Here is a 19,348-nt window from a genome sequence, read left to right as displayed (position 1 = left end):
CAAAGACTGAGTTTCCCTGCCTCTCTGACTTTACAGCATGATTTCACCATCCAGCTAGGTTCATCTACAACTACCCCATCAAGTTCAGTCAGAAATCTTGGTGTAATCTTTGATGACCAGCTGACTTTCAAAGACTAAGTTGCCACAGGCTCAGCACCCTCCTACTTCCACTCACTTTTACAAATCTACACCCCCTGCAGAAGCCTGAGATTTCCAAGTGAGAGGCGCCTTGTGGTACCACCACAGAGAGGCGCAAAACAAAAACAACATTTTCATTAACCATTCCTTGCTGGTGGAATAATCTTCCCACTCCCATCCGGAATACTGAATTCCTTACAATTTTCAAGTGACAGCTGATAGCTCATCTCAACATTTCAAAATTCAACCCCAAAAAAAAAAAAAAAAATGAATCCACCCCTCAATAACACTTATAAAAATTAAAACACTATCTGAAACTTTGTATTACGAGGACTTTCTGTGATGAATCGCTTGTTGTACTCCTCAGTTGTACAAAACCTTGGAAAAAACTAAATGAAAAAACTAAATTAATAAAAGAATTGGATTAGATGGTGATTCTGAATGCAGATTAATAATAATAATAATTCCTTACATTTATATAGCAATTTCTGGGCACTCAGTGTGCTTTACATAGAAGGGGGGAATCTCCTCAACCACCACCAGATATACATACGATATACATACAGTATTTTAACTGTAATATTAATAAAATAAATAACAATGTTTTAATATATATATATATATTTTCAAAACTATTGTATTCAAATATTTGGGCTAATAAAAAAGAATATTCAAATATTTTATTTACATGACGTTTAACAAAAAAAAAAACTTTTTGATAATCAAGTTTATCAATTTCTGAAGCTTATGATTAGGCATTATATTACAATGTTGTACTTTCTGCTATGTAATAGCTCATCGGGTGTTTTTTTTTGTTTGAAAAAGTGTGTGTGTCGCCTGTGTAATATATATTAATCCTATATGATATATATATATACATATATATATTATATAATATAGATATATAGATATCTGATATAGATTAATATATAATAATAATTCCTTAGGTCGGCCTATGTTTATCATGTTTATATTCCCTAGATTTGTTACATACATACACTCGAGTCGGCCTATGTTTATCATGTTTATATTCCCTAGATTTGTTCACTACTTTTTACCCATAATCCTCTCTGAGTTTGAGTGTACAACTGATGTACACTTGCTGAAGCACTACTTCCCATAATCCAATGCGGAGCAGTCTGACCGGCTGAAAGAGATTCCGGGAGTGAGTGAGTTTGGATGGCGTTGGTGGCGTTTACAATCATTCATTAAATATCATTTAAATGTCATTAAGTAACAAAAAAAAGTTAATTATTCAACAAATTCACTTTATTGTTTTACTAATTTACTGAGGTGACATTGTTGTTAACTTACAAGATATGTTAGCCATGTGGTGATTATCTGGTGGATAACCGGGAAAAAAGTTAGTTAATCACCTGTAGGTACCCTGATAGCACACGTACATCATAGAGATGTCTATTTGACGTCTGCAAGACAAATTTTTTAGAGTTTTTGCTCATCTGCAATATGTCTATAAGATGTTTCCTATCAGATGTCAAATAGACATTTAGAATATGTCTTTAAGATGTTTATGATTTAGAATGTATGTAAAACTGAAGGGATCTTAAAGGGATAGTTCACCCAAAAATGAAAATTCTGTCATTAATTACTCACCCTCATGTCATTCCAAACCCGTAAGAACTTCATTCATCTTTGAAACATAAATTAAGATATTTTTGATGAAATCCAAGATCTTTCTGATCCTCTATAGACAGTAGGGGTGAAACGATTACCAGTTTGATAATAAATCATGATAAAACCCCATGGTTAGTATTACTGTTTCATATTTTAATTATCATTAAAACTGTATTCAATTACCGCGATTTGAACAACTCAGGATAAATAAAACTGTACTTTATGCTGGACAGTATTTAAGTAACCGTCTCACATGCGCACAACACACAGAGTAGTTTCGTTTTGTGTGAAAATTTGGAAAGCTGGGAGATTTTAAAAAAGTGCTATGGGAATTATACAAATGATTATATGAATAAATTAATTATATAAATGTAACTGAAGTTTCTGACTGTCTTCAGAAAAGATTCTATGGCATTTTGTTTTCATCGTGTTATACCTAATAAAGTAGTGTTCTTAATCGCAGTGCTGCTTTGTTCACGGAGGCTACAGGAAACAGCTCTAATTCAGCTGTTTCATTAGCGCCACCTAGTGTCAGAGAGTGGACTTACAGAGCATTACATTTACATTCAACCTGTGTGCAGATTTTGTCTGGCCAAAAACAGACTGAATTTGCATGCCCTGCTGTAAATTTTGATCGGTTGATGTAAAACAAGCTGATGTGGATTCTACACATTTAAACAATTCTGATAAGGTATCTAGAATTTTATTTATGGAGCAGATAAAATACATATGATCCTTTATTAATCATTTATCTTTTTGACTTAACCCTTTTCTTTATTTTATTGTTTTAGTGTTTATGCAAACAAAAACTGATTTTATATATGTTTTTGTTGATTTTAAATGCGCGTGGTGCTGCTGATGTACAACACGCATGCGTTGCATTACTCTTGATAATGGAAGTAGACGGGTTACTCAGGAGAGAATAATTGTTAAATAAAGTTGTTTTTTTTCTCACAAAAAGTATTGTCATAGCTTCTTAAAAATTACGGTTGAACCTCTGATGTCACATGCACTATTTTGCTGATGTTCTTCACAATAAAACATTAGTTGTCTGCTGAGGAAAGCGATATCTTTGTCATACTGTCTTTTCATCTGTTAAGGGTGATTTCTGATGACAGCTCTCCTCAATGCATTTGTTAACTGCATCTTACAAGCGGTTGTAGAAAGTAAAAATAACTTCCTTGTTTACAACTGTCTCTTTCAATATAAAAGTATTTACTGCTGACTCACTTATAAAATCAGTCTCTTGTTGCCATCTTCTGGCGGAGTAATGTAACTATAATCACCATCACAAACACACACACACCGTTTCTCATGTTTAACCACTATAGAGACATCAGAGCCAGCTGCAAATTCCAGAAAATCTGGCCAAGGTGAGGCTGCTCTCTGCAGGTTCATGAGCATTGAACAGCAACTGATGACCTGGAGCTCACATCTCCCAAAACGTCGAAGCAGATTTTTAAATAGAGGTTATCTTTGATAACAAACCATATTTGACATTTGAAGTCTACACATGTACCTTCTAGCCCAAAAAAACTACATTCCATGACACAAAAACTGTATTATTTATAGTGGAATACTGCAAGCGGCGTGATAAAAACTGTGAAATGGTTCCTGCGTGAATATTTCATGAATATCTCATGAATGGAAAGAGCTCTTAGCCAATTAGATTTGAGGACCAGAAATAAATGTTTCATTGTTTGATTGATTGATTAAAAATCTCACAAAACAACAAACACCCCACATAACTCCCAACTCTCCACCAAAATTCAATCAACCAGACAAAAAACAATCAACAAAACCCAAAAACCTAGAATATATTTTGAAAATAAAGCCTGGTTTTTAAAATAAAGACAGCTGCAAACATCTCCCTCTGCATCTCTGTGTTTGCTGCGCTAGTTTCATGATTCAAGTGATCAGATTTTGATTAAAGAGTAGCAGTAGCCTACAGCTTGCTGTAACTAAGATGTGAAATAGGATTGAGTTTTATTTCACATAACTTCAAAGCAGACTAACATACCTTATAGACTGACTACAAATCTGAACACAATCACAAGTTTCGAGTCGCAAGGATTTATTTATAATTCATTTTCATTTTTAGTTATTAATTTACAACTACTTTATTCGATAAGCTTTTGTACAGCATTCTACATTATTCATAGCATCAAAAAATATAGTTTTGCTGGCTTGTTATTGTCTCGTTTTGCTTTTTTCCATGCACCGCGTCACTGAGCCAGTGCAGTGGCAGAGCATTTCAAGGCAAACGCCTCATTAGATCCACTTAGAGCAAACACGAGCAGATTTCTCTCTCAGACCACTTATTTTTCTCTGACGCATGGCTGAATCTCATCCTCAGGCCTGAGCAATGAAAGCTTGTCAGAACGTCTGCAGCTTTGTTTAGAATGAAGAATGCAAAAGGAAATGAGATGTTGTTCTTTCATATCTCAGGAGACCCATTGTAGCCTCCGAAATTTCTTAGAGTAATCTGAGCACAGTTTAAGTCTTTGTTGAGACACATGAGATTATGGGTTGCTTTCAGTGATGTCATTACTGTCAATTGCAAACAATTGAGACACTAACAAGTTCTTTTCTGTGAATGTTGGTGATGTTCCTGGGAAACGCATTTCAAACTCTTATGTTTTGAAACCCAACTTTGGTATATAATAACTAGGACCTCCAAGTTAACATTACGTATTATAAGTAATTTAGTTTTCATTAAATTATTTAATGTATTTAATCTAAATTTAATGTAAACATTTTTAATATGCTTAAATTGCTACTTAATTATTTAGATAATTACATAAACATTAATCTAATTAATCATGACTTCCACCTTCATGTCATTTTTAATTTAATTTAAATGTATTTTTATTTAATTCAGTATAGTTGTTTTATTTACTGAATAAAAATGCATTAATTAAAAATAACTAATACATTATTAATTTAATTTAAATTCAATTATATTAATCTATTTTTACATTTATTTACAATTTATTTTATTTAATACATCTATTATTTTATAATACACTGATTCTTTTTTCAATTTTATTTTATTTCATATTTAATCATTAATTATAATCAATTATCATGCCTTTACCTTCATGTCATCTTTTAATTTAATTTGAACTTAATTTGCTATTTTTAATTTATTAGTCAATTTTATATAATTTAGTAAATCAAAATTAATTAACTTAATTAAATTAAAATAAAATTAATTATAAATAAAAAATAATATATTTATATTTTTATTTTAATTTAATGCATTTAATTTATTTTTTCCTTATGATATTTAATAATAATGAATTATTTAGTAAGTTAATTATAAAGAATTACCTAAGAAAATGAATACAATTAATCTTGCATTCTCAGCTATATGTAAAATGACGGGATGAGAAAGCTTTTTTTTCTGAATGATTTTATAAAATTCATGTAATTTAATGTTTTATTTATTTTATTTTAGCATTTATTTAAGAAATTACATTTATTACATGCATTGATGTAACAAATTTTATTTCATTTTAATGAAAATATACATAATTTAGTCATTTTAATCCATTTTGATTAAAATTTTCAAACAATCGACAGCCCTAATAAACACTACATTCATCACCCCTGACGGCCCCAGACTTGCTGTGGACTCAGCATGGAGTCTAGTTAACAGATATTTTGATGCCAAAGCATAGTTGTGTGCAGTAATCTCTCTGAACTGCTGGTCAGGGATCATTCCTTCATTCATATTCTAGCCTCTTTTTCTTCTTACAGTGATGTTCTCCATGGCGGACGTTCAGATTCACCATCTCTCCTGTTCCATTTGGTTGCCATGGAGATCAGCAGTACTTTGATGTTTAAGTAATGCTATTATATTCAATATAGATTAATGCTATTATAATCAGCCAAAATACACTCAGAATGGAGTCTATTTCTGGATGCTAGTATCACATGAAATACTTTTTGGACTGAGAAAAGAATCCCGGATTCCACTATTTAATTTTAATCGTTGGTCATTACAATCTCTGTAGTAAAAAAAAAAACAAGAAAAAAAAGAAATGCTTGCCAGAATTGAGAAGCAATTTAGGTTGAGTTACTGTGCCAGTTTTTTTAACACTTGTGGAATGTTAATGGGATGTTAAAAATAGTCTACCACCTTTTTTTTCTTCTGTAGAATACAAAAGGTGAAATTTCGAAGACAGTCCTGGACAATCTTTTCCATATAATGAAAGTGAATGGAGACGGTGCTGTCAAGCTCCAAATTGACCAAAAAATTTAGACACCTTTTTTTAGAATCATTATCTCACTCTGCAAAGTCAAGAAACATCAGTTTCAGTCTGAACATTTTTTTTTTTTTCTTCACACAGAATTAATCTTGAGAATGGAAATATCTCCAATGTGCCTCCAAGATAAGAAATCTTATTGGAGAAAGTGGACTTGTTTCGATAACGCTAGGTTTGCGCTCGGTTGGTCAATTGCCTGCTGGGCATTACAGCCACCTGTGTGCCCTGTGAAGCTTTTGGCAGATACTTTCTTTCTCATCTGAAACCGGTTGTTCTTAGTTAGAGTACTCGAGAGTAAAAGACACTTTTATAAATGCTGTAAGCCAGCCGCTTTGGATAATAACTATAGACCTTGTAATGTGTTGATCTTGATCTGTTATCATAAAGCATTCTTTTAAGTAGACATAAAAAGATCAAATTACATGAGTGACCTTCTGACAAGCACCATGGACTAATTAAAATCCCCTTGTGGCTAGAATATCTTCACTGGATTGAAAGCATAACTGACCCATCGACTCAGTCCTTGTGGGTCTAAAGGTGCAGTCATATTTATCATTGCTTAGACAATTTTCACAGGTGAAATCAACAATTCAATAGGAATCCACATGACCTGGAATTAAATCAGATTAATTAGATTATCAATGATTAAAAATGTATTTGTATGCCATTTTATAACCTCAAAACACTTGAGTCATTTGTAACCAAACACATTTTGATGTTTGCATCACATGGTCCATACATATGGCTCCATATAAATGTAGGAAGAGTCATTTCAAATGCAGTGGTCCTGTTGGTTATTCCACATTCCTTTTTGTGTGCCACAAAACACTTGTTGGGTGTAAAATGTCTGAAAGGAAAACCACTGAGCTGTGTAACAGTAGCTGATTGATCACGCTCTTTCTCTGAGAGTTTTGAACTTACGTCTTACATAAGACCCAAATTTGAGACCTTCTCAGCCGTTGTGTTCTTAACCCTAAAGAAGAATTTAGTGGGCTGGGATAAAAGCAGTTTTAGCTAGTTGAGTTAAATCTCCAGTGACAATAGCAGTGCCAATCTCAGCCCTCGGCTACAGAGATGAGTCCTGTCTTCCACAAAAGGACTCCGTTCCCATCTCAGTATTAGTCACCTTGTCTTTCCTCGGACAGACACTTGATTTTTTTTCAAAGGAGGTTGGTGGGTTTGTGCTGCAGCTCTGAAGCGTGTAATAATAGATGGAGAAATTCAATGGTTCGATACTTTCTCTGCTGGTCTCATTCCTGTGTGTGTTTTCCTTTTAGTCTGGTTAGGAAGGCCAAAACCCAGATGTAATAGATTATTAAATAACACTTAAATTCCTTGAATTTTTTGGCCTACTTCTAAGGTCAGAGAAATACTTCATGTAAGTATGTAAATGCAAATGCTTGATGCTTGGCACTGCAATCTTGTAATATACAATATACTTAGTTTATTCTTGTCCCTTGAAATACATTTTGTAGAGTCTGATGTGGAAAATCGAGAAATTCAATTATGAGAAATTAAAACTTGAAATGATGCCAGAAATATATTTTATAAATACAACTATACAGTAGAATGTACTTCTTGGATCTTCTGCATTCAAAACCAAAGTGCATTAAAAAAATATGCCATTGTCGGTGCCAGTGGTCTGGCGGCATGTAGCGCTGTTATGTTTTGGGCATCCCGAGTTCGAGTACTGGCTTGTGGATCTTTCCTGATCCCATGTCCCTCTCTCTCTTTCCCACTTCACTTCCTGTCCTATCTAAATAAAGGCATAAAACAAAAAAAAAAAAAAAAAAAAAAAAACATTTTAGTAGTTTTATTTATTGAGTTATTGGTGTTCTCGCTTTTATGTTCGCACCAAAAAGAGATCGGTTTCCTCAAACACTTGCTTCTGTCAGAGCCATTAGACGCTCTGTTTCATGGATGTTTATGGCAGCTGTGTGTGTGATGGATTTGGCTAAAGTGCTGAAAGCATGCGTTGGGTCATTAGTGCGTTTTATGTCTTTAAAGTGCAACATCCTGATATCCGCGCACTTAGGCACTTTAAATGAGCTTGTCAAAACTGGCCAGTAATGGACAGAGACCGTGCGCCTTTTTTATGTACTGGTGCTCATTTAAAAATTAAGAAAACCAAAATCAGACTGACTGAAATAAAATAGAGCTTTGGGGGGTGGAATGAGATGTTAAAATGTACATTGATTACCAATAATGATGATATAATAAATAAATAAATATATAAATAAAAAATAAAAATCACATGAAAACAAATTTTAGACAAATTTCGGGAAACAAATGGAATTTATATATAAAAAATAAACTTGAAATATTTCAACTCAGGAAGAAAAAAATGTATTCGGCGTCTGTGGTATAATGTTGGTTTCTTTTAAGAACTGATCACTGAAAGGTTCTTTGGAGAAACAAAACATTGTTCTTCAGTGGCATCTTTTTGAAAAAAACATTATTTGGAAACTTTATTTTTAAGAGTGTAGAAGATCCATTTTTGGTTCCCCAAAGAACCTTTCAGTGAACTGCTCTTAAAATATAAAATAACCATTTTATTTTCTCTATGTGTTAAGAACATTCTAATAATCTAAGGAACTCTTTTCCACTATATATATATATAATATATATATATATATATATATATATATATATATATAATATACCTTTTGTGCTATGTGGACTGCTGGATAGATTCCATAGATGTTAAAGGTCCTTCATGGAACTTTAGATGCCAGTAAAGCGTGTATTAAGACATACAAATGTACCCCAAAGTAGAAATGATTCTCCCAAACTGTACTTGTTGAATTGTTTTATCTCACATTGCACCTGATAAATTCACCTATTACTCTCAATGACAAGCCATCAATAATTTTCTAGTGTCTGGATGCAGTGCATTCCCTAAAGCCATAGGAAAGACACTGTGCAGAACGTGGCCTCCATAGATCAATACACTTTAATACGAACAACAGATTCAGACAAGGATTCTTCTTCATTATTAATGCAACTGCACATCCCACGTTTATAAAGATGAAACATACATCTCTAATATGAAGCATTCTCTCTGTGGCAAATATTCCTTACTCCAAACATTAAAAAACCAAGGGGTTAATGGACTCCAACCTGCCACTTCAGCCAAAGTGTATTTGTTTGTTCACAGATTGACTGTCCCCTCGAATTAAAGACTGGCACACGACCATAAATCTACGTAAATACGCAGAGGTATTTTCAAATAGTTTAGTCATATTTTCTTCTGTCTGCCCGGCCTCCATAACCTCTTGATCCATCATGAAAAATCTCACTCTCTTTTCCCCTCGTTTTTCATGATGATCAATGACTCCATCATGAAAGGCTGTTAAGAGATTCTGTGGGTCTCCATCACGTCTCACAGGCTTCTAGTGCGTCTCCGGTTTGTTTTGATGGTTTCTATAAAACTCGCATTAGTTAAAACCCAGTGGTGGAGAATTCACTAAACTAAAAAAGTTAGCACATGATACATCAGCGCTAAAACCTGACTTATATTCACCGTCCATCCAATGTAACCAAAAATAGCTCTGCAGCAAGTGTATTAGCACTTTTCAAGTTTTACCACAAACACACCCCCTTTCAAACAGAAACTGTAGATTTTAACATATATGTTTTTATCAGCTGTTTGGACTCTTATTCTGACGGCACCCATTCACTGCAGAGGATCCATTGGTGAGCAAGTGATGTAATGCTACATTTCTACAAATCTGTTCACATGATGAAACAAGCTCATCTATAATTCATTGGGCACTTGTAGTTTACCAGGTTTCACAGAAGCTCTTTTTAGAGTTCAAGTCCAATATCAGCAATAGCAGAGCGTTCTTTCATACACGGTGTTATATGAAATTACATCGTAGATCAAAGCAGCATTGATAGTGCGTTATTCAAACGTTGCTGACATTTGACAAACTTGGATTGCAATATGGTTCAATAATGCTGCTAATGAGAAGTCTGATCATGCTGCGTTTGATGGATGAAGCTCTCCGAAACTCTGATTGATTTTTATGTGAGGCTGAGAGCACCAGCCTGACCCGATCGGAGCAGATATTCACAGATAACTGTCTCAATGTCTCCAAATATCAAATCACACACGTTAAATAAAAAACAAATCAAAACTCCCACAAGAGCAAAAACAGTCACAAAACGATATTCTCATATATAAAAAAAAATAAAAACATCGGGGCGCCTCTTCTTACACGCTCGCACTGTGTGATGCTTATCGAAAGCTGATTCAATCAAGTGTGATTGCTGCTCTTGGGTTTCACACACTCCGCAGGAGAAATGGCTATGGGAAGTCCATGCCGTGCTGCAGGAACAATGGCATGATACCCTCTCTGTCCTCAAGGTGGCGATGTGCAAGATCAGGGAGGTTTTAAAAGGGCAGCTACAGTCAAACTCCACAGACAGTAGGTATAGAAAAGATTCACCCCCCATTAAAATAATCACATTTTCTTGCTTTGAATGAAGACGGACACAGTTTTTGTTTTATCCGGCTGTATTTACTGTAGGGAAAGATATAACACCAACATGTCAGAAAAAAAAAAAAGAAGGAAAAAGGATCACCCCCTTGTGTCAGTATTTTGTTGAACCACCTTTTGCTTTCGTTAAAGCCTTTAGTCTGTTGGGATTTGTCTTTACTAACTTTGCACATCTATACTTTGCAATATTTACCCACTCTTCTGTGCAGAACTGCTCAAGTTCAGTTAAATTTGATGGTGAGTGGTTGTGGACTGCTGTTCCATTCAAGTAATTCCACAGCGGATTTTTCCTCGAGAATTTCATGGTATTTTGCCCCATCCCTTTTTCCTTCTATCCTGACAAGTGCTTCAGTCACTGCTGCAGAGAAACACCCCCATAACAGGATATCACCACCTCCATGCTTTACTGGAGGAGTGCTGTTATTTGGATGGTGAGCTGTACACTTGATCTGTCAGACATACCGTTTGGTGTTGAGGCCAAATAATTTAATTTTAGTCTCATCTGCCTCAGAATATGCAAGGTGCGTTTTGGCAAAGCTCAGTCTGACTGCATGTGGTCTTTCTTGAGAAGTAGCTTTTTTCTTGCAAGAGATGTGAGCTCCAGGGCATCAGCGGCCATTCAGCGCTCATGAACCCGCAGAAAGCAGCGTCACCTCGGTCAGATCTTCTGGAATTTGCCGCTTGTTCTGATGTCTCTATTCAATTCAATTCAATTCACGTTTATTTGTATAGCGCTTTTCAAGATACAAATGGTTGCAAAGCAGCTTCACTGAAAATTAAAGTTTTTCTACATTGCATTTAGGAGTGCGATTGATTTGTTGCGATCAAACTTATAGAAAAATTTGATAGTTTTATATGTTGGTTCAGGGTTGGCATCATCTGAGGTCCATAAAAATCATTTTATCTCTACAGTCACCAAACATCATATACAATTCATTTTTGGCAATAAAAAAACTAAAGTTGTTGTATAAATGAAATATCACACTTGTAGCAGTGCGACATGGCTGTATAATTATTAAAATTGTACATATTTACATTTTATTTCCACTAGTCTGATGTTATGGAAGCCCGGTGCATGAAAAAGCAATGGTTTTGCCTCTAGTGTCTCACCTTAAATTCAACAATGTACTGTATGTGAAGTCAGGCCAAGAAAACAAACCAGAATGATTTGTAATAGAGATGTATATACTAAGATTCATATTCAGAGAGTTAATTTTGTTCCCTGCCGCGGTGTACCAAGTCCTTGGCTGAATCTCAGTTCCTCAAATGGACATTATAATGAATGGCCAAAGCAATATACATTTATCAATAGAGGACTAGAAATATACAAATACAGATTTAGCAGTCTGAAAATGAAGAATGCGAGGCGGGAATAACACTGACGGAGTGCTTATGCAGCTCCATGGGTTTCTCTAAGAATCAGTATGAGGCAATCGAGCAAGAAATGCAAATAGGCCTATTGACCTGATGGTGTGTGCCAAGCAAATTTACAGAGACTACAGGACCAATTGAGATGGCTGGAAAAATGTTTTTGTTTTAAATGAAGTAAAGTTAATAAAAATGAGGATGCTGCATGTTCAGAAATACATTTTTTTTAAACTGTACAAAAAGTTTAAAGGAGTAGTTCACAAAAAAAACTGTTTGTATTTTAACTTTAAACCCTCATCTATAATAACACTAAAGTCTGTTGTCTTCTCACATCAAAATACACCCACATATTTGTATAGAGCTGTTTTGCACTGTTTTGGCTTATAAACAGTGTTTTATCTGTGCATATTTACCTCCTGATTCAGACCATAAAACTGTTTTTACTGGAGAAAGCCATATTATGAATAGAGGACTCATTTCAGCAAGAAGCGACTATTTAAAGTTAAAATGCATTAGGATTTGTTTCTGACAAATCATGCAGCTTTTTTTGCTTAACAGAGATTTTAAACTGATGGACTGGAGTGGTGTGTGTATTATTGTGATGTTTTTATCAGCTGTTTAGACTCTCATTCTGACGGCACCCATTCACTGCAGAGGATCCACTGGTGAGCAAGTAATGCAATACTAAATTTCTCCAAATCTGATGAAGAAACAAACTCATCTACATCTTGGATGGCCTAAAAAGTGAATTTTCATTTTGGTTGAACTTTTCCTTTAATACTGCCAAAAGTATCTGGAAAATGTTCTTCAAATATGGCCCTTAAAATAAAAATTATAATAACTACAAATATTCATGGGTATATTTTTCCCACAAATTATAAATGTCATCTAATGTTTCTGAAAATATTCCATATTCTATATTTAAACATAAATGCAGTTAATAGTAGCCACTGCCATCCATCGCCCACCCATAGTATGAAAATAATAAATATATAAATAGTATGAAGCTCTTCAGTTGCCCACATTTCTTCAAAATATCTTCTTTGCTGTTCAACAGAAGAAATAAACTCATACAGTTTTGAGCTACATCGGTGAGTAAATGATGACAGAATCTCATTTTTTGGGTGAACTATTCCTGTACTTTGTCTTATTCAAGTTATGTTTAGGGATGGATCTAAAAGTAATATGTTTTGTATGATTTACATCATACAAACTCATCACAAATCTCCACCTCGCCTGCATGTATTTTTTTTTTTCCTGACCCCAAATCAGTGCCAGTATGATGTGTTTTGTAGACAGAGAGGGAGGATAGACTTTTCTGCAGATCTCTCATTTGTTGTACACCAATCATCGGACATCTCTAATTGGCCTCTTGATTGGCAGCACCCTTTGATGTTCAGGTTCGAAAGAAGGACATTCACAGCAAATGACATCTTGAATCCACGTGTGCCCGTTTGCGTGGGAGAAACCGCACCTTTGTACCTGATGCCCGATGTGAAAGCAGTACATGAAAGAGTAGAAGAAAAAAGGGAAATTTGGTTATAAACTGTGAAGTAGACTGAGATTATCATTATCATTTTTGTAATTAGACTGAAGGCAGTTGAACACACAGCGTTATACAGCCATTTCATTGTGTCCTCAAAGCTGTGAATATCTCATTGGAAGGAAAAATTAGAAAGATGTTCAGAAAGTATTACGCCAAGAGGAGATACCTTTGTATCTTGCTGAGGCTAAATACTTTCCGCAGATGTTGATTAAAATAGCTGGCGTAGCCCTGTTGGACTGTGCTATTAAAATTAAAATGCCAAGTTTAAAATAAAAATAAAATAATAATAAAAAAGAAAAAGAAAAAAAGAAAGAAAACATACATTATTATTATTATTTCAAGGATATTGTAAAAATGAAAAAAGTTTTTAAATGTTTTTTTTTTTTTTTTTTTTTTTTTTTTTTTTTTCAAGGAAAAAGTATTTATTATTACAACTGGCATGAATTCATTATTTGTACACAAACCGTTCATAAGTTTGAGGCCTGTACTTCTGTACTGTTTTGAAGAAATTAATACCAATACCCAATTCCAATATTACAGTATATATTTATTAAAATATATTTATATTTATATATAAAAAAAAACATACATACAAAAAAATGACCAAAAAAATATTTGGTATATATTATGTAAATATATTTTTGAAAGATATATTAGCTAATATATTTTTTGCCCAGATTTTGAATATGTTTAACACCAAAGCTTGCACAGCACTTCCTTGGTCAACATTCCATTTGGCAACATTTTATTTATTAAATTTTAAATTTTAAATTATTCATATTAAACTATTCATAAAAATCAATATTTAATGTTTAAAGTGGTCATATGATGCTATTTTTAAAGATCATTATTGTTGGGTATTTGGAGTAACAGAATATTTTGACATGCTCTGAACTCACACTGATTTAGTTTGGGCTGAATAGATTCTACAGCCCTCTTCAGAGCTTTAAGTGAACAACCCCTGCTCAGAGTGTACAAACTTACTTTGCTCTGAAATATAGCGGTCTGAGGGCACAGCTGTGTTCTAGCCTGGCTTCTATGACTAGGTTAGGTTTCCCTTGGTACAAAGACTTTTGTAAGTCTTTGTCTAGTCTGTAATAGAGTGAATCTGCTCTTGCCAATAGAGGATCGCTCCCTTTCCAGCCTGTAGACTTCAACCATACCTTAATCTTTTAAGTAGATGGCCCACTTTCATGGTTTGGGCAGGCTTCAGCCTTATCTGAGGGAACTGCTGTTCAAGGATGTGTCCAGCCCTCTACTGTAGTGTTATTGCCACTGCTTGCATCAGGCTTTGATCTTGGATTAATGATGTTTTATGTGTTTGCTCTTTAGTGAATCATTACTGATGGTCCAGATCTCCCACATGTGAGCTTCTGGTCAATAACATGGTAGTTGCTAGCCCCTATGGGACTGACACTAATTAGGGACCTGCATAGTATAGTCATCAGAGGATGGATATATTTCCGTACAGACATACTTGATACAGCTATCTGAGGCTAGCTGTGTTTTAGATTGTAGTTGCTGTGAGCGCTATCCTGATAACATAGATATCTGAGGATAGTTACTGTCTGTATGTGCTAGCTCTGTGATTGCTCCCCCTGCTTAAAGTTTTTAAGTAGCGGTCTCCTTGAGTCCTTGCTTAGGCAGTTCTATCTCTCCTGCTAGGGTAGTAAGCCGATACCCCACTTTCTGTGGTCTGGGCAGTTTTGAGGGAAGGTCTTACATGACAGCTATATTATGCCAGCCTTATTCTATGAGTCTTTCATAAGACCCATAGAATATATAGCTATCTGAGGATAGCTATAGCTATCTTACTATGACTTCCACTCCTTACTTGGGCTTTAGTAGTGAGTTCACTAATTTGTCTCTTCATATGGTCTTGTGTATCCAGGCTAGTATTGCTCACATAGCATAGCTATCTGAGGTAATCTGTTCTCCAAACCTTCCAAGTTATGTGAGCAGCCCAGGGCTCCAAAAAAAGTGGAAAACTTTCCATTCACCTGGCGAGGGGCCCTCAAAATGTTCGAAGGTTGTGTGGCCAGGTCTGCAAAAAATGGCTATAACTCCAGGGCATCAGTGGCTTGGCCCCTTGTTCTCCATTTCTGCCAAGTTATGTGAGCAGCCCAGGGCATCAGTGGCTTGGCCCCTTTCTGAGCAAAGGTTAGGTGTATGTCTGTCACCTCCTTGGTCTCTCACCAGGTGGATAGGCATGCACCTCAGCATGGCATAGTTGGCATTTTGTTCCCCATAGTGGGTCCGCTATGCCTTCGCCCTGCCTATTTACATCTCCTTCAGACAACTAAGTTGGTGACAGATTCAACAGGTGCCCTTTTATACATCCAGGCACCCGCATATGATGTCAATAGGAGACTGGCAGCATTTCCCCATAGTGTCCACTAGAGGATGCAGCGCCTCAGGGAACTATGGTTACATGCATAACCCGAGACGATTTTTGGGAAAAAGTAAGGTCCACACCCTAAACCTAACCATCAGGCATAAGTAGATTGTATGAAAACACTTGAATGACATTGCACGAGTTCATACGAATTAGCCACCATTTTGGCAACAGTAAAACACTAACAAATTTCCAAACCAACAGTTGCAGTGCTGTCATGTGCTAAAATCCACAGTGGGTGTTACAGGCATCTGTTTTATAAAGTCAGACTGATGATTATCAAACAAAACTCACAACGATGTAGATATTACAGCAGAGATTGATGGGGCTACGTGACGGCGAGAGAAAGAATGTTACAGGGATGCCGACAAAAACAGATCCATTTTAAATAGGCAGGGGCAGCTCTTCTATGAGTCTTCAGAGGGGAAAACTTACATCTGCATCTGTCTTCTGATGCCAGACCACAGAGAGTTCAGAATGACGCAGGAGAAGTAATTTTAAGGGTGTGTATGAAATTTCAAACAGATCAATCTGGAGGTTAGTCAGACTCTTAAGTCAATTGATGTTTCAGCAGAGGCTGGAACAGCAGATCAGATACACGCAAGCCTGAAGACATACAGTGCCTCATAAAGTATTTGGACATGTAAGGCTTGCTTAAACACTGCATGAATGTCTTCACATTATATAACAAACTATCAAACCCACATAATATATTTTAAAAGAACATATAGCCCTTTTTAAGCATTATCGTTTTTGAAAAAGACAATTTGTGTGGTTTAAAATGAAAAGAATAATGGCTTATATTTGTTCAAAAATTAAGACTTAAGTACATGCTTTCTAAGTTGTCAAAAGTTGGTGGGACATTTATAAAAATATACTGTGATATCTAGCAGAATGAATTCCATACATTTTAAAAAGTGTTTTCAGCTGCTTGTAATGTGTTTGAGTGCAGTGGTTAAAGGGATAGTTCGCGCCCAAAATGAAAATTTTTTCATCATTTACTCACCCTCATGTAGTAGTTCCAAACTTGCATGAAAAAACACATCCACCAACCAACCAACAAAAAAAAAAAACCCCTATTAGAGGTGTATCAATAGCTACCGTTAACTGTTGGGTTACACAACATCGTTTACGAATATCTTACTTTGTGTTCAACAGAAGAAAGAAACTCATACAGGTTTGTAACAACATGAGGGTGAGTAAATGATGACATCTTTAATCCACAAGAAATTCTCAAAAATTGAGCTTGTAACAATGTGCTTTGCATCAGTTACAAGCTTTTGATGCATTTATGGGGTTTTCCCCGTGCCAGGTTCATTCCAGCCTGCATCATGTCCTTATTACATTCGTCTTCACTCCTCTGCCTATGGATTTCAAGTATTCTACTATTCTACTATTGCTGGTCCAGTAATGTGAAAAAACTCTTCTACAGTGCATGAAGTTTGGGAAAAACATTCACATCAAAAAATGTCATAATGTTTTACATTGCTCCAAAAAACTATATATGCATATATTTTATTTGGGTCGAACTCTTGTTTGGCTATCACTTGTTTTTGTTCCTTCAGACTATAGGTACAGTCACATTTATGTTACACATCACATTATGTTGTTCAGTGAATTTGGGTTCAAATTGGTCACATGAATTTGCCATGCTGACCAACAGAAAGTACTTTGAAAGTAACTTCTGTTTGAGCTGTGCATCTAAATCATCAACACTTTTGACATATTTGGACAATGGACCATTGTTGCCTAAAAAAAAAAAAAAATCATCAAAATTTGGACAATGGGGCACTGTTGTCCATTAAATTTCATGAAAATTTGGTCAGTGGACCAGTTTTGCCCACAAAATCTCACCAAAATTGTGGATAATGGGAAATTTTTGCCTGCAAAATTTTATTTCTATTGCCTACAAAATTACTATATTTATCAACAAAATGTTGTCAAAATGTGGACAATGGACCATTAATGTACACAACAGGTATCAGGCCGATTGTGCGAAATGGTTTCTGTTTCTCTTTCTTTTATGTCGTGAGCACATCTATCCTCTTCATTTTTTTTCTTAAATAACTTGACTTTAGTTCATCCAGTGGACATTTAAAGGTGCAGGTTTTGGGTCTGGTATTGGGCGGAATATTGACTTTTGTGATTACAGGTTGTTTTAGAAACATTTGTGCCATTTTTGGCCAGGGTATAACGGCACGACAGGTTCCAGTTGTCTCTTTGAAGACAGTAATTTTGTAACCCTAGAAGTATTGCATCTAAGTCTACATGCCCATTTACAAGTTTTTTGAATACAGCTGTCAAGTGTAACAGTGTTTTATCTTACCTTTTTAGAAATGTTTCACTTCAGTTTAGCTTTGTAGATTGTAGTTTGTAATGGACAGATTGCATGCTTACCCTTCTAATTCATGTCTGGTTGTAGGTTTGAGTATTCACTCCTGAATGTACAATTCCACTCATTGTGAATAAACTACACTATAGCATGACAAGCTAAAATAGCTTCCCTCCTTTCAGGATCATTTGTAACCATCTCTCATTCTTTTTTTTTATTCCTCTGAGTGGAACAGATCTGAGTGACCATATTTTCCATTTTTTAAACAGGATGTCCATTTGACCTCTTTAAGCTTTGAAGTGTCATGTGTATCCATGTGGTTTTCATCTGGATTTCTGTTTTTTCTAGAGAAAAAGGGGGGAAATTACAAAGAGGAGACAATATATGTGAAACTGAAGGAAATTAAAAACCATTCTGTCATTTCGTTTAAGCTGTTAATTACGCTGTTTCTCATATAAACGCAGCCCAACCATCTTATTACCCCGCTTCCCCAAATTTTATTCAGTTCATTTCAAATTCAAGCTTTGCTGAGCAACAAGGAGTAATTGAGAAAGGATGAACACACCGATAGAATGAAATGTATAAGTGTGAGAAGTGACAATAAAAGTTGATACTGCAACTTGTAGCAACTTGCAGTTGTAAATCCCATTTTAATTTCCTTTTAATGCTCATGTTTTGGTGTTATCATGGTTTCCCATTTTGTCTGTTTTGAATCATAGATAGGATGTTTATTATTATTTATTTATTTTTTTGGGAAAGCAAAACTATCTACTGATTTGCTCCTCAATACATAGTCTTATATGGTACAACTGTTTCATATCTCTAAGAAAGTTTTCTCTGCATAACTTTCTTCTTTCTGCTGAAAGTTTAGCAGAAAATTAAAAGCAAAACACTTACAAGTTTTTCATAAAGCATATGCTGATGTCACATATTGTATCAACATATGTTTTTTCAACAGATTGGTTCCAAAAGCTAGTGAGATCATTAAGGAAGCATTGACGCAAAGGGCTGTTTCAAAATCATGGACATCTTCGCTTCTAAAACACCTTGTTTTTGTGACAAGCTGAATGGAAAAAAAAACCCAGGGTGGTGGACAAGGCAACACATATTTTTGTAATATTATATATACACAGTCATGGTCCAGAATGACTGGCACCCTTG

This window comes from Cyprinus carpio, chromosome A22, assembly GCF_018340385.1.
Source record: "Cyprinus carpio isolate SPL01 chromosome A22, ASM1834038v1, whole genome shotgun sequence".
Lineage (NCBI taxonomy): Eukaryota > Metazoa > Chordata > Actinopteri > Cypriniformes > Cyprinidae > Cyprinus > Cyprinus carpio.
This window is presented reverse-complemented; position numbering follows the sequence as displayed.